The sequence below is a fragment of the Manacus candei genome, unplaced genomic scaffold (genome assembly GCF_025592945.1).
Source record: "Manacus candei isolate 608988 ecotype Guabito, Panama unplaced genomic scaffold, ASM2559294v1 h1tg000015l, whole genome shotgun sequence".
Taxonomy (NCBI): Eukaryota; Metazoa; Chordata; class Aves; order Passeriformes; family Pipridae; genus Manacus; species Manacus candei.
Window position 1 is genome coordinate 21,802,945 of NW_026138063.1, and position 26,875 is coordinate 21,829,819.

Sequence of the window (26,875 nt, forward strand, 5' to 3'; positions counted from 1 at the left end):
GGGACCATCAGGGTGAGTGCAGTGAAGAGAGCTTAACAGGAGCAGTGCAGGGAAAGGAAAGGAAAGGAAGGGAAAAGAGGGAAATCTCAGCTGCCTGCCCACAGCTGCCTTTGGCAGGGAGATGTCAGCGGCCCCACCGACACCACACATTTGGCCACCCAGCTTCCCAAAGCTTCCCAATCCCCCTCCTGCGCTTTGCTCGCTCCAGCTCCACCTCCAGAGCAGCTCATGCCCTCCCACAGCATCCAGGAGTACATGGGAAGGTCCTCAAGAGGAGCCAGGGTGCCAGCACAGCCCTGTGACTGCCCCCACTCACACAGTACCCCACACAGGAACAGCAACAAGGCAGCTGCATATCTCAAATCCACTTCTGAGGACCCCACTGTCCTGCTCCATCCACTCCAAAGCCTAAGGAATGCATCCCCAGTCTTTAAACTTATTTAAACCTGTTTGGAACTATCAGTTCTTGCCTGGAAATAGCGTTTGCAAAGCGTTAACCTGAGTATGGCACAAAAGCTAATCCCTCTGCATGGTCCAGTGACATCCCAGACTGCAGGGGACCTTCTGCTTGATTGTGCTCTGCCTTGGCTGGGTTACTCAGGATTTGCAGGGCGAGGGCTGGGACCACAGCCAGCTTAGCCAAGGCTATTCTGTTCCTCCAGGTAACTCAGACCCAAGTGACAAAAAGGCAGTTAAGGTGACTTTTTAAGAAGTGACTTACCCTCAGCCTCCCTCTGTGGGCTCAGGTTGGCAGATGTCTCCCTGGTGACAAGGGACTGACTCCTCTCCAAGAAGAGCAGCAGCCAGGAGCATTTCAGAGGCTGGTGCCTTGGAAATCCTCCATGGAGAAGAATCCTGTGTGCATAAAACACATATTTCCCATGCTGGGGTGAGCCCCAAGGCATGAGGGTGTGCAGGGCTGGAGCTGGGAAGGATCTGGAGGCCACATGCTTCATTAACCAGCTGAATTCTTAAGTTACCTCATAGTCTGGTATCTGCTTACTCTGCTAAAGGCTGCAGCTCTCCACCCCAGTAGTGCCAGTCCAGCCTTTCAGAGAAGGCATTTCCTACCCTGCTGGAGAAGGGAAAGGAAAGATAAGTGAGAATCTGATAAGAGAGCCTGATTGAATCACTCTGCCACTGCCTGGGATACCCTGAAAACTTTATGGCCTCACTTAGCCTGAAAACATCCACAAAAAGCTTTTGCTCCAGGATGAGCAGGGACATCCAGGCAGTTTAGATCAATTCCAATGCTCTGCTCTCTGGCCACATCATTCAGCATTTTATCCACCATTTGCTGGAGTGATTCTCTTAGCTGGGAACATTTATAGACAGCAGAAAGGGAGGTCACACAGTAAGTAAGGATGAGAACAGGGCGGGTTGCACCGGAGGTTAAACGAGATCAGATACCAGGGGCAGGATTCATGGCCCTTATAGAGCCACTAAATACATTTTTCTCACCCCATCCTATCAGGTGTCAACAGGGTCTACCCCAATCGAGGGCCCCCTGATCCATGTGGCCAAGCATGGATTCGGGAGGATAAACATTCCTACGTGGTTGGAAAGGATGACACAACACAAGGGGTGTTTTGCTCAGCCACACGTGGTCCCCTGACCACGAGCTGCTCACCCTGATCTGCACTGCCTGGGCACAGCACTGTGCAAAAATGAAGCCTGATGCAACCAAATGCAAGATAACACCTCTGGGAAGCAGGAATGCAAATTACAGCTACTTACCATGTGAGAGATTACCTCAGAAAGCACCACTGCAACAGGACTAAAGATGCTGCAGTAAGTGAACATTCATCCAAGCAGGGACAGGAACTGGGTTTTCCCTGACCCTTTGCATTTGCTCCCTCTCTTACCTTCCATTTTCCTCCTTCTTTTACCCACATTTACATGACTTCATGTGAAGAAACCCAACCCCCTCCAACATTTTACAGGGAGGCTCAGAGAGCCCTTGTGCAGAGCTCACCACAGCTCTGCATTTGCAGAGCTTTTCCAGGAGATCTGGCGTGTCCACACAGGGAGGGGACACTCCAGGGAGCATTCCAAAGGATTCCATATACTCAACTGGGGGCTGGAAAAACTCCTAACTCAGCTCAGCTCGTTCAGTTTGTCAAAGAGTTGCTTCAGAGATCCCAAGATGTCTAGACACCTCCAACATGGAAACATCCTGGGTTACAGGGGACTTCCCAGGGTTTTGACAGTGACACGAAGAGATTCAATGCCTGGAAGTTCAGGTCAGATAAGTCCCAAAATACAGTGCAACTTCCCAGCAGGGAGGGCAAGTGAACACTGGAGGAGCTCTCAAGGGTGTGGATCCTCCTCCTTTGACACCACTGGCCCAGCAGGAGACAACTTTAGGACAGCCAGGCTTTAATCCAGCTCCTGGGAGACAGGATCCAGGCTCAGGGGAGTGGATCTGGGTGGTGCAGGGCACACACCGCCCCCCCCCCCCCCCCCCCCACCGTGCCCCTGCTCCCTCACTTGTCCCCTAAACCACGACAAGAACAGGAAATTCTGTGTAATCTGCTGCTCAACCTTGGACTCCTCATTAAGCCACTTGCTCTCATCCAGTCTCACTCCCCCAGAGCTCAGCTGGTTGCTGCAGACATGGGGAAGGAACTCATTTATTTGTTCTCCTCCTCCAAGCTCATTTGGCCGGACAGATGTTGCTCGCTGTTTCTTTTCTTTTAATCTCCTCACCTTCCTCTCAATTGCCAGAGATTGGCTGTTGCTGGAGGCACAGCCAGGGTTTGTGGATGTGCCAGGAGTGGGGGGGTCACTTTTTCTGTGCCCTTTGGGCTCAGTCAGTGCCACCTCCCCCAGTCCCCAGTGCCGTGGGTCACACGGAGCTTCCACGAGGTTTGGTTACAATGGTCGGTACCACACACGGAGTTCATAACCTGGACATCACATGCTTTGGCCTGTCAAGTGATACCTCTATTTAGAACCTTCCAGGACTGCCTAAATAAACATATGTAAGAGTTTAAATTCAATCTCTCCCCTGCCCTGTCCCCTGTAAAACTCTTTGATGACTAAGCCCATTAGGGGAGGAGCAAATGGCTTGGAAATGTCACAGCTGATCTCTGCTGACCTTATCAAAGTGCAGGATCAATACACTGACCCCTTCGGAGCAGGAAACCTTAAGCAAGAGCCAAAGAGAAGCAATTAAAGCAGAATTTCAAGAATGGGAGTGAAGGAGATAGAAATACCCCCCTGTTCTGGCTCTAGAGAGTGAAAAACAAGTGAGCCAAAAGAAACGGTGATGCTCAGAATTATCATATACATAATTAGTATGTGATAAAGCAGCAAATAAAACATAACATCCATTCATCATGCTGACAGCTGCAAAGCCACATTGCCAGGCCCTCAGGAGTTAGTGGGGAGGGGGTGCCTTCAGCACTGCAGGTACTAATCCTCACTGCCAGCTCAGGGAGCCCATCGTGCCCGTGGCTCCACAGGATGCTGGCACATCCCAGGGACTGGTTCCGAGCAGGCAAGGCAGGATCATGTGCTCCTGCCTGCCTGGATTTGAAGGATGGAGAGGTATCAGTCTTGGTAGCAGCTCAGGAGTGTCCTGTGTGTCTGTGACTTGAGGCACAGGGACCTTCAGACCTCCTGGGGAGCTAAAGTGACTTTCCTGACATCTGGAACTTGAGCAGCTCCACCATCTCCTGCCTGCAGCATTCCCTGCCATGGCCTTGAACAGACAAGTTATCACCACTCAGAACAACACCTCATCCCATCCTGGGAGATGGCAAAGCCAATTCAAAGAGCCTGCAGCCACAGGGCACTTGATGTGTTCAGCTGGAGCAGAGGAGACTGAGGGGAGACCTCACTGCAGTTCCAGCTGCCTGGGCAGGGGCAGAGGAGGGGCAGGGACTGAGCTCTGCTCTGGGGGGACCAGGGACAGCACCCAGGGAATGGCTGGAGCTGTGTCAGAGCAGGGTCAGGTTGGATCTCAGGCAAAGGTTCTTCCCCCAGAGGGTGGTTGGGCACTGCCCAGGCTCCTCAGGGCAGTGGGCACAGCCCCAAGGCTGCCAGAGCTCCAGGAGGGTTTGGCTGATGCTCTGGGGCACAGGGGGTGACTCTGGGGGATGTTTCTGTGCAGGGCTGAGGGTTGGACTGGATGATTCACGTGGGTCCTTTTCCAGCTCAGCACATTCTGGGATTCTGAGTGATACTTTGGAGGAGGAACATGGAACAGTCCTGGCTACCAAAAGAGGTGCAGCCAAAGGGTTTATGGTCAAACACAACCCACCTCAGCCCCTCTAGACCATAAAGCAGCACCTCCATCACCTAATTCCTGGGCCCTCTGATTCTCCATAGGATGGAAAAGTATTTTCAGATAAATTTATTATTTACTTTCCCATCCAGAGGGCAATCCACGGGGTAGAGGAGCAAAGAGGAGTTATGGTTCCCATGAAGGAGAGTTTAAAGGAGCAGGTGGCAGAGAAAACACCTATCAAAATCAAAGAGAGGGGGGATTAAAAGGTGAATAAGTTGTAGGACTGGGGAGTCCATCCAGAGCAGCTCTCTTTACAAGGTTTGGCCAAAAGAGAGATATTTTTCTTCTTTTTTGCAGCTATTGTTCAAATTTACCTTTCCTCACCAGGGTGAACACGAGCCATTTGAAAGCAACTTGGTGACAAAACAAGAAGGAATCAACTTCTGCCTCTCCAACAGAAATATCTGAGTTCCTGCTGGCAGTGCCACACCTTGTCCTTGTTGTGCTGTGATTTCCAGCTTGGGACAGCTCCCTGTCCATCCAGGGGCACAGGATCATTTCACTGGAAAAAAAACACTAAAAAAATTCCCTGGATTGCTGCAACTGCCCCAATTCCCACGTGATCCATCTCACCATCAACCACGAGCTGGTGGGAGGAACAGGAAGAGCTCCAGTCCCAGCCCTTCCTCCTTCCCTCCCTTTTTATTCGTGATCCCTTCTAATTCCACCCAGTTTTTTTATGGCTTTTCTTCATAAACTCACCTTGTTAACCCAGCACAAGGCAGGATCCTTGGCTCTCCAGCTGACCACCTTTTCCCAGCACTGTGAACCATCTCTTTCAGGGGTTATATAAAAAAAATAAAATTATACAAATAAAGCAATCAAAGAAAGTCTCTGCTGTCCTGGGAAATTCTCTGTGCACTGGGAGGCTCATCAAACCAGGGGAAAGAAAGCAATAGCAACTTTAACAGTGCCATCCACAGCAGCCACAGATGGCTGCAGTTCCTAAATAAGCATTACATTAGTGCAAAGGAGAGGGGGAAAAAAAAGATAAAGGGAGAAAGGAAAATATAACAGCTGTATCTTAAGCCTGGAGGCTGATGCTAAATCTCTGTTTGTAGATGCTTTCAGCACTGGCAATAAATGTCAAGTTGCTTGCCTGGTAAAGGGGCACTGCTGAGTGTTTTATGCACCATCCTGGACCTGCTAATCATTTGGTGGGAATATCCTCCAGCTGTCCAGCAGCACAGGCAAAACAAGAGATGGGGGCAGTGGGGAAAAGCATTAATATTTAAAGAGTATTTTACACTGCTTTGAATGGAGTCTTCTGCTAAGCAAACAAAAAAAAAAACAAACAACAACAACAACAAAAAAAAAAAAATAAATCAATAGTGCACGGTGGCCTCCACTGCACTGACAGAAAGATCATTCGCCCCCTTGGCACTGCTGTCATCCCAAAACCACAGCTCAAACCATCTCCCCACCACACAGCCTGGAATTCTGCTGGATGGACAAAACAGAGGTCAGTGAATTGAGGGCCTTGACTTGAAATCTTGACCCTTCCAAAAGAGAGGAAATCTCACTCTGCAAGGAGCCAGGAGCAAAGGTAGGGTTCATAAAATGAATCATGGAATGCTTTGGGTTGGAAGGGACATTAAAGCTCATCTAATCCCACCCCCTGCCATGGGCAGGGACACCTCCCACTAGCCCAGGTTGCTCCACGCCCTGTCCAACCTGGCCTTGGACATTTCCAGGGATGGGGCAGCCACAGCTTCTCTGGGCAACCTGTGCCAGGGCCTCACCACCCTCACAGGGAACAATTTCTTCCCAATATCCCATCTAGCCCTGCCCTCTGGCTATGGGAAGCCATTCCCCCTTGTCCTGTCACTCCAGGCCCTTGTCCAAAGTCCCCCTCCAGCTCTCTTGGAGCCCCTTTAGGCCCTGGAAGGAGCTCTAAGGTCTCCAGCTTTCCCAGCCTGTCTCCAGAGCAGAGGGGCTCCAGCCCTTGGAGCATCTCCATGGCTGCCTGTGGACTTACTCCATGTCCTCCTGATGTTGTTCCCCAGGGCTGGAGGCAGCTCTGCAGGTGGGGTCTCACCTGAGCAGGGCAGAAGGGCACAATCCCCCCTCACCTGTTGCCCACCCTTCCCTGGGCACAGCCCAGCACACGGGGGGGTTCTGGGTCCCAGCAGCCATGGCCATGTCTTGTTGAGCTTCTCCTCCAGCAGGGCTGTGCAGGGACAGCTCTGCTCTCAGCTGGGGGCTGCTGGAGGATTTTCTCCACGATCTGGAAGAGAAAACATGAGTTTGCTGCCAGGAAAGATCACAGTTGACACAAATACTGGAGGAGCAGCAAGTGATGCCATGGCTGGGTTGGTTACAGCAGACAAGCTGTGCTGGCACAGAGGCAGTGGGCTCTCAAATACCCACGTGCCAGGCTGGGCTGGAGAAAATGATGGATGCACTTAAAAGTGCAGGCAGTTTGGGGAGAACCTCCTGGGGCTCAGGGATAACCCCACTCTGGAGGTGCAAACAGAGGTGCTGTGAGGAAGGAGCCACCCCAGCACTGGGCAAGAGCAGCACCACGGTCCTGAGTCATCCTGCTCTCCACACTGGGGACCATGTCCAACCTGCAGCCAACTGAGCATTAGTCTACAACAAGGTGCAAAATCTCCCAAGCCGTGGAACCTTCTGCCTCTTTTTGACCCGGTCACCATTTGTTATCATATCCATTTATTTTTTTTTACACTTCATTATAACATTCATGTCCTCTAAGACACCTGGGTTCTTCAGCAAACCGTGGGTGCCCTCTGTGGCTGCTCCATCACTCACAAACACGGAGGATTATTACTGTTTTACCATCCTATTCCCACCCCATCCATGAATTAGCTACGCCAATTAATTACAAACCTTTGGGATTCCTCCTCGAGCACAAGCCTTGAGGCTGAGGAGTGAAAGGGATGGTATTACACAAGTGAGCAGGGTTTGGCTGCTCCTCTCTGAGCTCCTTGGGGATTTTCCATCAGAATGTTGATTTCTTGCAAAAGGCACAACTCACCTGGGCGTGTCAATACCAACACAGCCTTGTTTCCAGACAAAACAATGACCTGAGTGTTTTGACAACATCAAAACATCATGTTGCATTATTTGGAGGGCACAGAAAACCTTGATTTTAATTCTAAAACAACTTTTCACTTAGAAGTTTCTCTTACCTTCCAACTGCTTTGAAATGCCAGAATCGACTCAGAACATGTAAACAATTTTTAATGGTTTCACAGGGACATTTCAAAACAAAAAGTACATTTAAATTAAACTCCATAATGGGAAATGCACTTCTTGCTCGGCTCTGAACTCAGCATAACACCTGGATGGGCTTCAACGTAGCTGAGAGAACCCACCCGGGCTGGATGGAGAACTGGGGGGTGTTGGAGATCATGGGAAAATGCAGGCTGAGCCAGGAGAGGAAAGAGGCAGAAGGACGAGCTTGGAATAACACTGTAGGTCAGGGAAATGGGAATTGGTGATGCCAGGTGGGGTATCTGCACATGGGCCAACTTTCAGACAGCTTGGGGGATGTGAACGGAGAAGCTGCCAAAGGAGGACATTTCAGAGCACTCGTTTCTAGAACAATCCACTTTAAATCCCACCAATAAGTGAAACAACCCCCTCAAATTCCCTTTGTTCCCCTCCAGAGCAGACTCCCTGCTGTGCCCAGGCAGAGCTGCACTGGGTGCTCGTGGTGGCACCGAGGAGGAGATCAGGGAGGATCATCTCCACCAGCCCTCTGAGCGTCAGAGAAAGTGGATCAGTGCTGAGTGGGTGGCTGGGAGAAAAGCTACAGCCATGCTCTGAAGCACATTAATTGCTTATTAATTACCCCATTAATCATGGTGACACCTTTGTCTGCATTCCCAGTGGCACACTTGCTGTTAGCTGGGACTGTCACACTGCTTTGGGCAAACTGAGAGACTTTTCCTGCCTCCCTCCAGACCCTCCTGGGTCCCTAAGGGTGAAAAACAACCTCAAAAACCCCCACACCTCGGTGAGAATCCCAAAGGTGACGTGGCAGGTTGGCAACTTACCCCTCACTGGCAACAGGCAGGCCAGGAAAATGCAGATGAGAGAGGACTTGTAGGCCAGGGATGCTCTGGAGCCCTCAAAAGTTTGAGATTTGTGCTACAGTTTACAAAGCATCAGCTTACAGGGCCCATCCAGGGCTTTGTGCAGCTTCCCACAGGCAACTGCACATTCCCATTAAATCACAGGAAGCTGTAAACCAATCACCGGGGAAAATTTCTGTTCCATCACCGGTGCTTTTTCTTTATTTCATTATTTATAGCACTCTCTGATTTCCAGCAACTTTTTTATTATAAAAGAAAAAAAAACCCAAAATTATTTTCTTTGTCTGAAAATTGATAGAAAAAGAAATCCATCTCTCAGCCGTCATTTCTCCTAATGATGTTTACATCAGCAGATGGGGAAAAAATCACTTTTTAAACAGAATTTATTACCCGCTGACCCAAAGCTTTCCCATACATCACTGTGGTTTCACAAAGTTAGTTTCCACAGCAACATGATGTAACTCTCCAGCGTGTTTGGGAGCTGCTGGTGTTAACTCTTCCATTCCTACCCCTATTTCTTTGGGAGGGGGGTATCTGGGCCATGTGGAGACCTCAAAGTTAGATCATGGAATCTCTCCTGAGTTGGAAGGAACCCACAAGGATCATCCAGTCCAACTCCTGGGCCTGCACAGACACCCAGTAATCCCATCATGTACTTGAGAGCATTGTCCAAATGCTCCTTGAGGTCTGGCTCAGGAAAAACTCTGGCTCTGGGAAAGCTCAGGCTCAGGAAGCCTGTGCAAAGAGGGACATCTTCAAGTTGCCTCATTTAATGGGACTCAACAGCTTAAAGCAAGAGTGAAATCCTGCAGGTGTCCCAGGCAGAGGGACCAGCAGCAGCTGGGGAGAGGGAGGAAGAAGATGGATGTCTGGAGATGCCAACCATAGAATCATGGAATGGTTCAGGTTGGAAGGGACCTTAAAGTCCATCCAGTACCACCCCCTGCCATGGGCAGGGACACCTCCCACTATCCTAGGTTGCTCCAAGCCCTGTCCAACCTGGCCTTTTGACCAGTGCAGCTGGAAGCAAGTTCATCAATCCCCACAGCCCTGTAAGTGTTTCTCCCTGTAAGTGTTTCTCCTCCATGCCCACCTCCAGCAGCAAGCTCAGGATGCCAAGAGAATCAGGGAACAAGCTGTTCTGGGGTTCTTCAGAAAGACAGAGGGGACTCCAGGGGCTTGGTGAAGGTGGACAAACAGACAATTCAGACTTCAAAATAGGGGTGAGGGCAAACACCTCGCCCTGGGAGTCATCTCAGTGCTGTGTCTTGGTGCCCAGACACTCCCTGGCTGCTGAGTGACCCCTGTGGGAACATCTCCAGAGCCCTCTCAATCTGCAGAGACTGACAGAGCAGGGACAATGAGCCCAGAGCACCAATCAGCACCATCCCGAGGAGGGGAAGGGCTCGGGACAGCACAAGACAGCTCTCTGCTCCTCCAAAGATCAGCTCCAGGCTTTGGCCCCACAGACACAGCCAAGCCTCAGGCCCAGGTGGCTTTGGCAGCAAATGTGGCTCCTTAGCAATCAAGGTTCAGCTCTGAGAGAGACAGTTGCACCTATCACTGCATTTATTGATTGCTGGGATGTTGATAAACAATTGATTTTTTTTTTTTTTCTGCAAATGTCACCTGGAAGAAGTTTTATACTTCCCTCTGCGGGGAGCGAGAGCCTAAGAAACACAAAGAAAGCAAACTCTCTTCTGCTCAGGCAGATAATTCCTGCTAGAAAGTGGCTGAGTAACAGGAATAAGTTGCTTCTTCGGGGATTTGGGAGACTACCATGGCAGGAGATGGGAAAAGCATTTACTCAGTGCTTTGGCTCAGATATCAGAATGTCACTTTGGCACCTTATCAAAGCAATCCAACATCTCCAGCCCTGTGGCTTGAGCCAGTTACAGAGCAATCACTGATCCACCTGAGGAGAGATGGGAATCAGCTCTCAGCACATGCCTGTGACAGATCACAGGCCAAGGAGAATAAAGGTTGTTGGGATCATGGGAGATATGTGACAATCCACAAACTGGGCAGGGGAGAAAGCAGCCCCACGTAAGACCTATTGGGAGAATTCCATACAGAGAGCTCTTGAGTAAAAAAAAAACAGCCAGCCTTTTAGAGAGGACAAGAAAAATGCAAATTACCTGGGTCTATGACCACCTGAAAATTGATGCTACATATCACATTAGAGACCAGAAATCAGGGAGCAAAATGCGAGACAGGCATTGGGGTTCTTCAGAAAAAGAGGATCTTGTACTACCCTAACTTGGGAAAATTTTAAGTAGCAAAGCAAACTGGGCACACTGGAAACCAGGTCCTGCCAGCTCTGATCTCCCCAGAAATCCTCAGAGCTCTGCTGGGAGAGTCCTGTAAGGAATTCCAAACATGCTCTGTGGATCTGGGCACTTCTCTCTGTGTGTGCTGTCAGGGCCTACAGAGAAAGAGCTTCTTTCTGCTCTCCCTTAAGCATTCCCCAAAAAACCACACAATGGCCAGAAAACATCTCCAACACATACAGCTTCAAAATCCATTGCCCACAGACTGGAGGGATGTGGTGAATCCCTGTGCTGAACCACTTCCCACCTTTCCCAAAGCACAGCTTCCTCAGTAGCTCCAAAAGAGGGAAGTCCTGGTCCTTCTCTGCCTCAATAAAAGGATTTGTAGGATTTGAAGATGTTTGCTGAAACAAGAGCCTCCATCCATAAATGCCCTTTGGCCTCTGTGTCAACTGTGTTCTCATCACTACAATAATTCATCAGCAAACACCTGACAGGTTTGGGAAAGCTGACTCAGGAGACTGAGACCAGATTTAGCCAAAAACACTTGCTCTGATTGATTTTTGTCCTAAAAAAAAACAACAATTTAAGCTTCCTTTTCTGCATTCTGTGTGGCAGCTCTTGCACAAGTTAGTCTCCAGGAAAGCTGCTCTGTGCTAAGAGGCATCACTTCTGCCAAAAAGGATACCAGCCCCATTTTCAGTGAGATGAGGAGTTCACTGATGGGGTTACTATCATTATGAAAGATCAGAGCCAGGATTAGTATCATTATCAAAATCAGCCTACCAATGCCATTTCCTCCACTTATCTTCAAATCCTCGACTCTATCAGAGGATGTTGACCTTTATATCAAAAAATGTCGAGCAGCCTATTTATTAGAAAGCTCCAAATTAGATGACCTAGAAGGAGAAGCTTTTCCAGCAGCTCCTCCCGCCCCCTCAGCGGGCTCCAGGCGCTGCAAAGTGCACAGGCAGGTTGGAGCCCAGGGCTCAGGGACCCAGCTCCAGGCTCCTCACACCAGCCTGGCTGGTTGAAGGAGATGTGCTAATCGACGGGGCAGCACAGCCAGGAGGGGTTGGACAGTTCCTGCCGAGGATTGAGGGATACATCCATCATCCCAGTGGGCTGTGCTGGGCAGGAACTGCGAAACCTCAGCCTTGCTGACAATGAGGGAGGGATTGGGATTGAGCTTGGAACAGAGGAAGCCTCAGCAGCACCTCCCCGGGCAGCACAACAAACCCTGACCCTGCAACAGAGGTTCCTCCTCTGTTGTACAGAGCAAAGAAATTTATATTCACAGACTCACAGCGTGTGCTGAGCTGGAAGGGACCCACAAGGACCATCCAGTCCAACCCTCAGCCCTGCACAGGAACATCCCCCAGAGTCACCCCCTGTGCCCCAGAGGATCATCCAAACCCTCCTGGAGCTCTGGCAGCCTTGGGGCTGTGCCCACTGCCCTGGGGAGCCTGGGCAGTGCCCAACCACCCTCTGGGGGAAGAACCTTTCCCTGAGATCCAACCTGAGCCTGCCCTGGCACAGCTCCAGTCATTCCCTGGGTGCTGTCCCTGGTCCCCCCAGAGCAGAGCTCAGTCCCTGCCCCTCCTCTGCCCCTGCCCAGGCAGTTGGAACTGCAGTGAGGTCTCCCCTCAGTCTCCTCTGCTCCAGCTGAACACACCAAGTGCCCTCAGTGTCCTCCCACGGCTCCAAATCAAGGCCCTGCCCCACCCTCATGGACTTCTCTGGGCACTTTAACAGCTTAATATCTTTCTTATATTGTGGTGCCCAACACTGCCACAATATTCAGGGTGAGGCTGCAATGGCTGCAGGACTCTGGACCAGGATGTGGATGTGCATCCCACAGTCTTTTCCCAGAGCTTTCCATATCCATTGTTTGGGTCAGGCTAAAGCTCATCCCCAGCTCTGACAGCAATATAAGGGAAACACGAATCTGTTGGAAAGAGAAGACCGGGATACAAAAACCATGCCCATAGCAGGTGAGAAGTAGGAATGGGTCCTAAATCTTTGGGATTCCAGCACCCACCTACCACAGCTTGGCAAACATCTGGGCAGGATCTAGCCCTGATCATCTGTCCATCTTCACACCCAACATCCCATTTCCAGCAATCCTGAGGTCTCACAACTCACCCACACTGGGGCCACTTTGGATCTTATCACTTCACACCAAGGGCTGCTCCTTCCCAGCCTTTCTGCCCCATATTTTTACCAGAGGGATCTGTCATTGAACTCAGCCCCAAAGTCCCACACTGCTCATGCAAAACTCCCACTGGAATCCAAAGGAACATAAAATAAAAGCAGCTGCTCTTGGCTGTCACAGCCTAAGTGCATTAATGTCTTTTTATCTTCGTGGGGGCATTGCGGCCGACCCCTGTTTCCATGCAATTGGTGTTAATAAAATCTCTCTCTGCAGAAGTGACAAGGGAAAGATACACTTCAATTGGCATGTTTTATCTGAATTGAAATTCGAGTGCAAGTCTCATGTTTCATGAAAACCTCAGTTGATGGCTCTCATCTGCCACCCTCCTCCGAGACCGGCCTTCGGGCTCATTATTCCCCAAGAAAACATCTATATAAGGCCTCCCCCCAGCTTTGGCTTGCAACCAACAAGTCGTCTTTGAAACACTTATTTCAACCAGCTCAGATAATTCTCACTGCAAAATTAAAAGGAAAAAATTGTCTGGAGACAAAGCATCGCCCAGAGCACGTGGGAAATAAGATACGGAAGAGATCTGGAGCCTTGGCCAAAAACTGGTTAGTCTGGAGTTAGGGAAGAGTCCTTGGAGCTGAGAGGCAGTACCTGAAGGGAGATCTGAGGAAATGAAAGCAGCTGTTGCGGCCTCCTCAGCGAGGGAGGACAGGAGCTGTGGGCTGGAGCTGAGCACAGGTGTCCAACAGCTCCACAGGAGGAAATAATGCTGCAGAAATAGGTGGGAAAGAGGAGGAGAACCAGCTGAGCAAGGAACACACCTGACTGCAAAGCCAGCAAGGGTTCCTGGCTAACTTCAAAAGCAGGAGGTGGGAGGAATAACTCCCAGGCATAGAGGGTTAGATTGCCACATTCCTGAGCCGTGCAGAAAGCCACCAGCGCGGAAGGGAAGCCAAGGGATGCTGAGGAGAGCCAGGGAGCAGCATCCTCTCGTGAGGCCACGGACACTGATCCCTATTCCATGCCATCCCAACAGCCAGGGGTACAACACATGTGTCTCTCTGTCTGTTGGCGTGTTGGTGAGCTGAGGGGGATGCTCTACCCCACGTGCCACCTTCTAGTTCAGCCTGGATGGCCACATGAAACCCTTAAGCCACAGAGAAATTCATCTGGAGGTCTTTCACTGGAGCCTTGGTGGCCAAAGAACCAACACTGTCCCACTGGCTTCTCCAACCTCCCCAGCTATCCCTTTTCCAGCCCAACCTTTTCCCTTCCCTATCTACAAAATAATTTCATCCTGCTTAGATTTTGCTCTTGAAACCAGAGATTCAGGCAGGGTTTTCTTTGGTTTCACGCTGCCTCTTCCCTGCAAATCACTCCTTCTCTCCTCAGTTGATATTAACCATTTCACCAGCAGCTCCTTATCTACACAAGCTGCTATTGAGACCAACTCTATCTGTCCACGCCAAATGCAAAGAAATTATGAATGTGCTCCATCAGTCAAGGCAGGAAAAGTGATAGCAATGCACAGAGACAGTAAATAAGCAAAACATCCACAGAGTATTTCAGACGTAAATCAAGTTACGGAAACAATTAAAGGAAATAGAGATTTTGTCTGCAATTACCATTCCTATTGCTGCTCCCATCCATACAGACAGTTCTGCAGCAGCAAAATGAAGAAGTGACTTGCATTTTTTAAAGTTTCAACGTTCCATCAGCAGTGGAACATTATTTTTTTTCCAATTGGGAGAACAGGTGTAAATCTCCCTCTCTGCTTTCCCATTTATCCAGCTCTGCTGAGAGGGAACTCAGCTGGAACTCGAATATTAGAGTCAAAATCACAGCAGAACTGAGGATAGTGATGAAACCCTGCCAAGGCCACCCCACCCAGAGGTCCAGCAAAACTTTCTGCAGGAGGTTTTGACCAAAGAGCCAATGACTGCAGCCTAAAAGCCCCCTCTGCTCAGCAAACCACAACTGAAGGAATTAATTAACCATTTTCTTGGTGCATTTTTCATCATTTCAAGTAGCAGCAGGTGAAGCCCACTCTCCCCAGTCCATGTGCAAGCAATGACAACAATGATTTCTTGGTCTATGCCATTCCAGTACTGCTGCCTTGGTATTGGAAAAGGATAAAATATTGACTGGCCCTGTCTAATTGGTCATGGAAGGCAAGTGATTATAGACTGGGATAGGGAAGGTGGCAATTGGTGTAAGTTTTACAATTAATTTAATTAATAATCCACAATTAATTTATTGCTGCGTCTCAATAGGCAAAAAGGAGAGGTGTGACTGTTGGGGATCAAGGCACAGCCCAGCAGCTCTGCCAAGCACAGGGTGACAGCTCGACCTTGGGAGGTCCCAGGAACTCACCACTTCCAAATCCCAACCCCCTTCTGTGAGCGTGGGGGGATGGAGGAACCGCCCTCGGAGATAATCCCTGACAACGAGTCCTGATGTGCCCAGACACGTGGGGACAGACGCTGGGACAGAAGGACACGTCTCCCTGCAAGGCACTGGAGCGGAGCAGCCCAGCAGGGTCTTGCCTTCAGCCAGGAAGATGCCCTTGGAATGTTCTGCTTGTTAAAATCTTGCACGATCTGAGCTGCCTGCAACTCCTTCCATCCCGGGCAAGCCGCTCCCAAAAGTGAAATCCTGTGGCAGAGATACACAAAGTACAGGAAATAGAGATTTGCCCTTAGTGTGGAGTTTGTGCAGGGTTTGTGGGACATTTCCACTTGTCTGAATGGATTTTTCCATGAAGTCTTTGTTGCAGATCCGAGGAGATTCCTCGCCCGGCCCAGCCTGGAGGAAGGGTCTCGCTCCCCACAAGACCCCAGTCCCTTCCCTCCCAGGGCAGGATTTTCAGGAGCAGGAGCAAATGGAGTTCCTTTCACTGCAGCCAGGATGGAAACAATGATCTGCACAAGGTGGGAGCTGCCTCAAGAGGAGCCCAAGCCCAGTTAAGACCTTCCTCCCCTCCAAAATCCCACCCTCCCCTTTCCTACCTCACTGCAACCTCCTGTGTGCTCACCTCGGGGGAAGTCCCAGGTAGGGAAACACAGGGTTTCACATCCCTGCCTCATTATCCTGATCATTTAATCACCTCATTAGGCACCTCACATTTACTCCAGCATTGCTTGAGGACAGAGATGAGGTGCCTTTCTCACCATCAGGCTCATCTCACCTCTCCTGCCCTGGGGCAGAACAGGGACAGAGTCCTTCTGGATATGCAAAGAGAGCCTCTAAAAGGTAGAAATAGAAGCCAAAAGTGGCTAAAAATCAGGGATATTGCAGCAAATTATGTGGGATGCTGTTGGACACACATGGCAGTGCCAGGCTCTGCCTGGAGCTCCCCTATCAGAGGTTTCCTTCCTACTCAAAGAAATGTGTCAAATTAAAACAGGGATTAAAATTAAAATAGAATTGCTGTCCTGCAAAAGTGGAGGGGAGTTTTTATGTCTTTCAAAAGTCAGACAAAAGGTCAGCAATCCCTACAATTTGCAAAAACACACAATGAAGAAAACAATAGAGAAGAAATTTGATTATGGTGCTCCAGTCTGAACCAGGGCAAACTGGAGCTTTAATTTAAAGAGAATATTTTAAACACCTCAGATTTTATGCCTCTTTTTTTTTTGTTTAATCAAATGAGAAAATTAATTTTTAAAACTGCTCCCCTGAAAAAAAAAGCAGGTTTTCAGTGGAAAGCAGCTGAGATGAAAAATTCTTTTGCAGGTTTACCCTGAAGAGGAAAAGGCATTTTTTCATTGAAATGGACGGGATCTGCTTTCTTTCCTGATGAAAGGGAATGGTGCTTCTGGACAAACCCCTGCAAAGAGGACAGTCCATGCCAGGGCACTGAGCATTTCCATGGCAGTTCCTCCAAACCAGCCCTGGCAGCTGGTCTCCACTGTTGCATTGGCTCCTGACTGCAGGTTTCATTTAAAGCAAAGAATTTGCCTCAACTCAAAACAAAGCTCTTCAATTTGGACTTTTCCCAGTGGTTTTGTTGTGGTTTTGAAAGCGGAGCTAAAGTCAACAATTACAGAAATTGCTGTGCCTGTGTAACGAGCACGGCAGTGGAAAATTCCCATCCAGCTCTGGACCCAAACTCAGAGCAGACCCTGCACACAGGACTCGCTTTGAAGAGCCAAATGAATTTTCCTCTGAGTTATCAGGAAGCACCAACGAAATATCCTCTTCTGGAATAAAACCCACTCTGCTAACTTCCAGCAAAATCCCAGTTAAAAGGGTTCACTAACGAAGCAAAACTTGTCCTGCCAGACAAGAGCAGTGGTGCCCTCCTAATGCAGAGTCTTGTCCCTAGAAGTGCTTAATTCCATATGCTTCAGAGAATGGAAGGGAAAAAAAAATAATTAAAAGGCTCTTAATGCATCTGGCCAATTAAATAAAGCTGTAAATGGTGAGGAAATAATTCCTTCCTGACCCCTGCAGCAATCAGCTGCTGACCTGAAGCATGAGAATTGATTAGCCTTATCTTACCATAGCATGTAGGACTACAAATGTTATTATTGGCCATAAAATCAGCCAGCCCTTCATGGAACCCACTGGTGGCATTTGGCTCCGTGACCTCCCTAACTGTGAATTTTGCTGGCTGGAAGGAGCACCCTCGGGGTGGGAAAAGCCTCCTCTGTGGAATTAGGACTGGAGGAGCTGTTTTCAGAGGGTGGGCAGCCCTGTCCCAGTTTGCCCCAGTCCAGTCCTCAATAAATTTGGTGCTGTGAGGGGTTAAATGCTCAGAATAAGATAAAACTTGCAGCTCTGAGCTGCTGGTGTCATCCCTTCACCGCGGGGGCAAGGGGAGAGCCCAGGCCCCTCTCACTCCATTAATAACTCGGCTGTCAGCACCAGGATAAGGGAAATCTGCACCTTTTCCTCAGAGACAGCGAAGCTTGGGGTGAGATCTACCCTTGTCTCCCTCCCCAAAACAATCCCACCCTGTTGATGCTCACTCAGACCTGCCCTGGAGCGGAGCCCCCCCAGCCAAAAGCCGCTTGCAAACATTGGGATGTCACCTCTGGGGCTAATCCATGAGGAATTCCTGGCTCTCCCACAGCACAGAGCACTCTCTCCATCTGTCATGCCTCTTTCCTCTTCCTTTGTGCTGGACTAGACCCACAGGGAAGCACGTTTGGTCTCCAGGTCTGGGAAGCAAAGTGCCAGGTGACACTGGGAACAGGGAACAACTCATCTCCCGTAGGAGCAGGAGCTGTGTTACCTGCTGACCTCAGTGAGGGATGAAAACACTCACTGGGCTGCATGGGATGTCCACAGACTCTGGATAAACAACAGCACATGTTGACTTCGGTACCCAAAGGGTGTGGAGGGGATCTCAGTAGAGTTTTGGCCCCAAATCTGCTGTCCATGGTGACTTTTTGTCCAGTTCAAGCCCCCAGGTCCATCAGGGCACAGATATTTCCTGTGTCCCAGACAAATCTACAACACACAGGTGTCTGGAAAGGGGTTGCTCCACGGCAGGACACAGAAGGCCCCAGCAAACTCCAACCATCACTCCAGCCCTGGAAGAAGGAGAGGATGCTCTGAGGACATTGTTACATTTGCACTGCACTGACAAGGGAATGGGAAAGAGGAATGACCAGCCCTGAGCACTCCAGGGCAGCAGCAAAGCCCAGCCCAGTGCTGAAAAATTACTGAGATGGTACAAATGATCCATGCACAGCTTTGAGGATGCCTCTGAGGACCAGTGGCAGGGGCCAAGCAGGAGCAGCCCATCCTGTTTGGGGCACAGCACCACAGAGCGTCTTCAAACGAGGAGTCAAAGGTTATCCAAAGGGATGCTGAGACACAGACTGGAAGAGCTGGTAATTGCACCACGTTTCCAGCCTTTTCAAAGGGATTCCCAGCCTTTTGTAGAGGGCTGCTGTGGAGAGGGGATGCTCCATGCTGAGGAACATGCCCCCCACCCCCTCTTCCTGACACCGGTGTCACACTGTCCCCTCCAGAGCCCAGCACTACCCGTGTGCCTCTCCAGAGTCACTTGGAGCCTGAGAGACACTCCCCCCCCCACACACACACACACTCAGGGGAGCACATTCCCATTCACAACCTCCAAACAAAGCCTTTCTTTCCAAAAGGAAAAGAAACAGAAGGGAGAGAGAAGAAAAAAAGAAAGGCAGGAGGGGAAGGGGGACAAAAGGGACCGGGCAGCTGCACACTTCAGAGCCAGACCTGCCTGAACTCAGCTCGCCTGGAAACTCGTTTCTTTTGATGACAGCCCCAATTAGTGTGTGCTGGCAACCCAGGCAGCAGGGAGCTGGTCTCTATGGAGAGCTGGAGAGGGAGGGAAGGTTTCATTCACCTGGATGGCTGAAATCTTTTAGAAAGCTGCCTGTGTGTTAATATTTAATGTGTTCACATGACTTGAGCTGAGAGGTATCTTGAGTCAGTGTGAATATGCAGCATCCCATCCCATCCCAGAAGGCTCCTGCTCCAGCTCTTCCCTCACCAGCCTGTGTTGTGTCATGGGGTGACACAGATTTGCAACAGAAGGCAGGGCCTGCATGAGCCCTGTGCTTTTATGTGATTTTTCCAGGGATGTCCCTGTGATGGCCAAGACTGATCCTCCAGAGCCTCACTCGTCCCCTTCCCCTAAATAAAGGGAAGGAGGAGCAGAAACAGTCAGAGCTGATAGTCAACCTGGCTGACTATTAAAAGCCCGAAAGAAAAAATAACTTGTATTTTGTTGGCTGCATCTCCCCTCCCCAGCACCAAACCTTCCCAGTTTTTGGGCAGGGCCACGTTCCACGGGGATTGTGGCAGATGGGGACCCTGCAATCTGGGTGGCAGGTGCCAGAAACACAGGAGTGAGAGGGAAATGGAATAAAGACAGCAAAGAAATGGCAACGAGGAGAAAGGCAGCAAAATAAAGAGGTGAGTGGGCACAAGAGCATGAGGCTGAATCCATTAGAGGAACAACTCAGCAGCTGCTCCCAGCCCTCACCCTGAGCTTTGCAGGAGCTTTGCAGTTAAGTCCAACAACAAATACCCACTGTAGCAGGGAGATTATCAACATTTAAACAAGCTGGAGGGGAGGGAGGCCTGAACAGAGAAACAAGCAGCATTCCTGAGGGCAGAGCAGGGCATTCCAGCTCCTGGATGCTGCTGTTTGCTGCACATCCCATCCCTGGGAGCACTATCCCTGGGCAGCCCCAGCCCAAGGCTCTCCCCCCTCTCAGGTTTGGGTGGCAGGACCAGGATGGTGCAGCCTAATGCAGGACCTGGCCAAAACTGGTTGATCACCTCCACAAGCTCTTCATTCCAGCTTATTTTAACCACACGTGGCTGCACCTGTGAGAGCTTTGACATGTGTTGGTCACTCTGCGGTGAAAAGAAGCATCATTTTGGTTCACATCCATATCACAGAATCCTGGAATGGTTTGGGTTGGAAGGGACCTTAAAGATCATCTCATTTCACCCCCTGCCATGGGCAGGGACACCTTCCACTAGCCCAGGTTGCTCCAAGCCCCATCCAACCTGGCCTTGGACACTTCAAGGGATGGGGCAGCCACAGGTTCTCTGGGATTCAACCTGTGCCAGGGCCTCACCACCCTCACAGGGAAGAATTTCTTCCCAATATCCAACCTAAATTTATTCTCTTTCTAAGTTGAAAACATCTCCCAAAGTCTTATCCTGTCACTCCATGCCCTTGCAAAAAGTCCCTCTCCAGCTCTCCTGGAGCCCCTTTAGGCCCTGGAAGGGGCTCTCAGGTCTCCCTGGAGTCTTCTCCTCTCCAGGCTGAACAGCCCCAGCTCTCCCAGCCTGTCACATGCCCAGATGAATGCTCTATAAATACCTTCAGCTGCCTAAAAGAGATCCTTAGAAGAGCAGCACACGTAGAAAACCAGAAAATTCAGTAATGAGGTGGTGCTGAAAAACCCCTGGAGGAGTCAGGACAACAAATGAGACACTACAGTTAGAGTTAAATATCATAAATAACCCTGGCTCTGCCTTCCCTTGTCAAGCAAAAAATCAAAACTCAAGACAGGCCTACAAGTACACCGAGATGTTTGCAGGAAGCATGAAAGCTTGGAAAAGTGGCAGATGGATAACAGCACCATTGAACCAAAAATAATGGATCTCCCTTATTAAATCTCTGCCTGCAAAATCCATTGTACAAAACACATGGCCAGCCCTTCTTATTCAGTCTCTCCTCAGTTTAAATACATCATCCACACCAAGGCAAGGCTCCAGCATATGGATTTCAGATAAATGTAAGTGGTTTTGGAGTTTCCCAGCCAAGCAGCTTTTAGGATTCTGAATTACAAACCAAGTTAGGAATATTTCCCAGAGATTAATTAAAATCCTTTGCTAGACTCCTTAATAACATGCACCTCAAAAAAAAAAAAAAACCAAAACAAACCACCAAACAAATAGAGGAAAAAGAAAAAAAATGAAAGCATTGTTGCTGCATAAGCAGGTACAACTGGATGGGATGAGTATGTTCAAATGCAGTAATTATTTGAAGTTCTGTTCATGTTTCTGTGTCTCCTCATCCTCACCGTTGCCATGTGAGCATCAAACAACACAACTTCCCTCTCATCCTCCTCTTCCAACCTCCCCTTTCCACCTTTCCCCGCACACAGAGGAGGAAAACTGTGCAGTGTAGCGTGTTCTTTCAGTGGATTTTTGATTTGGTAAAAGACTTTTTACTCTTCTAATCTGCTACTTGACTGAGAAGAGGGGCAAGGTATCCCACTCCTGGTGGAGGAAGAGCCAAAACATAGCACTCCCCTCCTGAACACGTGATTTTATGCACAATGCCATCTTGAGTCATTCTCTTCTTGTCCTCTCAGTAAACACCAGAAGGGAATAGAAACACCTGAGGCTGAACAAAAGGGCTCCAAACTAACACATAACAATCTGCTTTTCAGAAGAGTTGTGTGAGCCCTTGGAAAGAATCCAGCAGTCACTTGACTTAATGCTGGAATCCACTAAACCAAATGTTTTGGATGTACTCATGCGTGTTTCCAAGCAGGAGGGTGGAAATACGAACACAGGCACAGGAAAGCCCTCACAGGCACTGTTTGATGGGACTGTCAGTCCTGTCCTAGTGCCCCTTGTACAGGACACAAAGCACTGGCCCAGTCCAGGCTCTCCCTGGTGGCCCAGATCTGCTCAGGTGGTGTCAGAACATGTTTTATGCTGAGTCTCAGCAAACATGACCCATTTCAGGAGATCTGGATAATTCCACAGAGGTGTGACAACGTGCCACCCTCTGTTCTGAATCACATGCAAAGGTCACCCGAAAGTTCCCAGATCACAGAATCCCAGAATCAGTTGGGTTGGAAGGGACCTCAGAGATCATCAAGTCCAACCCTTGATCCAACCCCGCCATGGTTCCCAGCCCATGGCACTGATGCCACATCCAGTCTGTCCTTAAACACCTCCAGGGACAGAGAATCCACCACTTCCCTGGGCAGCCCATTCCAAGGGCTGATCGCCCTCTCTGGAAAGAAATTCTTCCTAATATCCAACCTAAACCTCCCCTGGCACAGCTTAAGACCGAGCCCTCTTGTCATGAAACCACAGCTCCCAAACCCAAATTCTCCTGACCCTTAACCCCTTGCACTTTGCTGAACTTCCAAGAGGTAAAGAGAATAAATGGCACATCATGGAATCACTGAGGGTGGAAAAGATCTCCAAGATCAACAAGTCCAGCCAGTACCTGATCCCCACCTTGTCCCCCAGCCCAGAGCACTCAGTGCCATGGCCAGGCCTTCCTGGGACACCTCCAGGGCTGGGGACTCCACCACCTCCCTGGGCAGCCCCTGCCAAGGCCTGACCACCCTTTCCAGGAAGAAATTCCTCCTCATGTCCAACCTGATCCTCCCCTGGCACAGCCTGAGGCCGTTCCCTCTTCTCCTGTCCCTTGTTCCCTGGGAGCAGAGCCCGACCCCCCCCCAGCTCCCCCCTCCTGTCAGGGACTTGCAAAGCCAGAAGGTCCCCCCTGAGCCTCCTTTTCTCCAGGCTGAGCCCCCCCAGCTCCCTCAGCCCCTCCTGCTGCTCCAGTCCCTTCCCAGCTCCATTCCCTTCCCTGCACACACTCCAGCCCCTCCATGTCTCTCTTGCCATGAGGGGCCCAGAGCTGGACACAGGATCCAATCAGCTCATCTGAACTCAATTATCAGCATAAACAGGGGATGTACTGAGCACTTTTAGGAGATTCCTCAGAGCAGACCCAGCTTGATCACTCATCTCTCCTGTTTCAAAGACCAACAGAGACACACCAAATCAATCTGGGGTGCAGCAGAACTTACAGAGCAGCACCCTGGCACCACAGCCAGGTACTTGGGTTTCCTCTCCCTCCAGTGGCCAACATACAGCAACCTATTTATTTTATTTTCTTTAAAACTAATTGATTCTAAGCAGGAAGCCCTTTTTAATTTCCTTTAGCATTCGGAATAATGTGAGCCACCATAAATGAAATGAAAGACACCCCCCAAAACGCATTTTCAAATGTGCCCTAAATAGCAAACGACACTGAAATCAGCTGCAGCCAGGACTGTAATTGGAAGCTGCAGAGAGTCCTCTTTCAAGACTTATAATAATTGGCATTTTGCTGAAAAGGTTCATGTAATAGAAGTGTTTGCAAATAAGGGCCAGCTTCTCCAAAACATTCAGCTCACTCTGGTCACTCAAGCAATACAAAGTACCCCAAAACTGGTTTTGGCAGCCAGGTAAACTCCATGGATGGTGACCCTGCAGAGCTACAGGGGTGCAAAGGAGAAGGAATACAGCAGGAAAGGTTCATGGAAGGACAAAATGTATGATATGAGGTCTGGAATGGCTTCTCCATGAAAAAGAGCCCAATGGGTTGGGATTCTTCAGCCTAGAAAAGAGGCAGGTGAGGGGAATTGAAAAATCTTGAGTCCACTGGAGGATTGGGTCAGAATCCCAGAATCCATCAGGTTGGAAAAGATCTCCAGGATCATCGAGTCCAGCCTGTGCTCCATCCCCACCTTGTCCCCCAGCCCACATCCAGTCCTTCCTTGGACACCTCCAGGGGTGGGGACTCCAAACGTCCCTGGGCAGCCCCTTCCAATGCTTAACAGCCTTTTCAGTGAAGAAATTCCTCCTGATGTCCAACCTCAACCTCCCCTGGCACAGCTTGAGGTCGTTTCCTCTTTTCCTGTCCCTTGTTGCCTGGGAGAAGAGGCCAAGCCCCACCTGGCCACAACCTCCTGTCAGGTAGAAAATTACTTGTTAATCATCTTGTCCAACCCAAGAACCAGGAGTGGTAGAGGAAATGAATCAAAGAGATCCACAGCAAATGATATAAAATGCTTCTGAGAAGAAGGGGGTGTGGAAAGTTTACAGGGGGTTCAAGGCAGGGCTGGGCAAGTACTTAGAAGTGAGATCCAGCAAGGATCATTAGACAGATGAGTCCTACCAGACAGAAAATATCCTAAGCTGGAAATAATTAGGGCCCAAGAGAGTACTCAAGGAAAAGTATCATGACTTTGCCTCTTCCTCCTGTTCTCCAGGAAAGCAATTATGGCCACTGGATCTCTGCAGAGGGTTGTTCTCTTTTTAAAAACTGCCTTTCCTGGGTCCTCCCTGCAGTGCCAGGGGTCACTCTGACCAAGGCAACCCTCAACACTCTCCTGGGGCAGGGGAAAGCTATGCAGAGAGAGGAAAATACAGAGAGAACTGCTGTCAGGGGACAAGAACTGCAAAAATGTGGGGCAGAGCGAGACAAACACAGATGTAGGTGGTTGTATGGGCTGCTCCTGTGACTCTGATCCTGGTCCTTCCCACTTCAAGTGAGAGAGAGGAGAGGGCTGAGCTGCTGGACCTGGGGGGCTGTAGCTGGGATAGTTTTAGGAGAAGAGGAAGGTGAAGTTTAGAGGGAAAAGCAGCATCAAGTAAGGCAGGTGCTCAGGTGGGGAGAGCAATCTGGAGATGCAATCACAAGCCTCTGTAGAGACCTGTAGTGGTGCTTGTGCATCCCAAAAGTTCACTTCCTTCACTGCCATCCAACCACATCACACTCAACCCAATGACAGATCCGACCCTCCCTCCAAATGTGGGCTCCCCAGGCCTCACTAAGACAGATGATACCCAACTAAGAATCAATAACCAGGCTGGGAATAAGGCAAGATGTACAACCCAGGGAATGGGGACTGAAAAGGGCAAGGCCAGGGGAGGGCTGATGATTGAAAGAGGGGCTGCAGTGGAGCAGAGGAAATCACACTGCTCAGCTCCTCATGCTTCAGGAAGGGAGGACTTTGGAAGAAGAGATGTATCCAGAGGAATCCAGATGCCAGTGAAAATGTATTGGCACTTCCAGAATCCTTCCCAGTGTTACAGGGTTTAGGTGGCAGGAGGGACAGATCCAGAAACCAAGAAGGAGGTAGCAAGTTACAGAAACAGGGATGTTTCACCAAGGTAGAGGTTTGTGCTAGTAACAGCTCAAGAAGGGATTGGGAAAAAAACCCAATCCACTCATCTCAAAGATCCTCTCTACCTCTCCTATAACGCCACACTCTCATTTCCTTAAGTTCTCATCTCCTTCCAGCCCACAGCCCCGTGCCCAGCCAGGCAACCCTCACACTCAGAAACCCATTCCTTCAGTCTTGTGTCTCCCCCAGGATGTGGAGGGAGGCAATAAACACACCTTTTCCAAGAGCAGCTGCACAGCTTGCACCAAGCACGGGGTGCTCAGAGCAGCACTACCCCCGAGGAAATTATTAAAAGAATCGGCTAATTTTGTAATTCACACCTGGGCTGCAAATGTGAAACAGCCTGCAATAATCTCTAATGAAATATTACATTGTTTAAAGAGTTCCCAGTGAAATTCGCCCTTAATTGATTTTTGATCTGTGAAAAAACACTGTGGAGAGAGAGAGAAGGTATTAGTCATACTCCTATCACTCCTGCAAGCACTTCCCTCCCTTTGTTTCCTTTGTCCCCAAGGAATAAACGTGACAGTGAAGAAAACAGCCTGGAAGACACTGCAAAACTAATAAATAACACTCGGGTGGGAATCCTGAACAGCACATGCTCTTAAATCATCCTGAAAAAGGTGAAGGAGTCTCCTAGGACAGCTCAAAAATTAGAGATTATGGGTTCGCAACAAGCACTATCCTGGGCAAACCCCACGGGCTGAGGGCTTCTCCACCCTTCAGGAACCTCCCCAGCAGGCCCAGGCTGACCACTTGTGCAGATTCATGTCCCACCTCACTCTCAGGAGAGCCTGCAATATGAATGACATGTAGCAATAGCCAAAAATCTTGACAGCAAAAAGCTGACAGAGGATTCATTGCAGCGTGAGCGTCCGGCTCGGGATGCGCCAGGGCAGGAGCAGCTGCTGAGGCCAAGGAAGCAGGTCAGCATTAAATCCCGAGATAACTCACTGAAAAGCTCTTCCAAAACCCAGCAGCAAAGTATCATAAAGCAAATGTAAAATATAGCTGGAAGAGATGAGAGGAAATGCATCTATAAACATCACTGGGGACCAAAATAAACTGCTGAACCAGGCGGCTGTAAAACACCAGCCACTCAATAAGGTTTTAACTAACATTTACAACAGCCACTTCAGACAAACCAAAGCTAAGAACAGAAAAAGGAAAAAGCAAAAAAAAAAAAAAAAAAAACACTAAAAAATAAAATTAAGAAAGTGATGTGTAAAGGTTTTCCCAAGAGCTGCTGCGAGGAGCCACAGCACAGACCAGCCAGGAGAACCAGCACAGTAACACCTTCCACAGCAAACAGGCTGTGAGGGCTGTGACAGCAGGCTGAAAAACCTGGGAGGCTGCCAAGCGAAGTGGAAATCCCTGGACATGCTGAACATCATCAACAATAAAACCTCCGATAAAATAAAGAGGATATTTATGAAGGAATTAAGGGGAGAAGAAGAGGCCTCCCAGTTGCCATGCTCAGATCAGCTGCTGCTCAATAACGTGTTTCTGTGTCTGAACCTGGGATAACAGACAGCGCATTGCCTTCATTTCATAGCACTAATAAAAGTTTTATAACACAACCTGGCACAGGTTGCCCAGAGAAGCTGTGGCTGCCCCATCCCTGGAAGTGTCCAAGGCCAGGT

The 26,875-nt window shown here is 49.5% G+C and overlaps 1 long non-coding RNA gene across 1 annotated transcript; it reads right to left on the reverse strand.

Annotated features, from left to right (window-relative positions):
* Positions 1–727: 727 nt before the first annotated feature.
* Positions 728–5,055, reverse strand: LOC127468548 (uncharacterized). Its single transcript, XR_007903594.1, has 4 exons — positions 4,997–5,055; positions 4,609–4,796; positions 981–1,075; positions 728–855 (listed from the first exon to the last, which is right to left on the reverse strand). It is a non-coding gene; the product is annotated as an uncharacterized LOC127468548 (long non-coding RNA).
* Between the last annotated feature and the right edge of the window lie 21,820 nt (positions 5,056–26,875).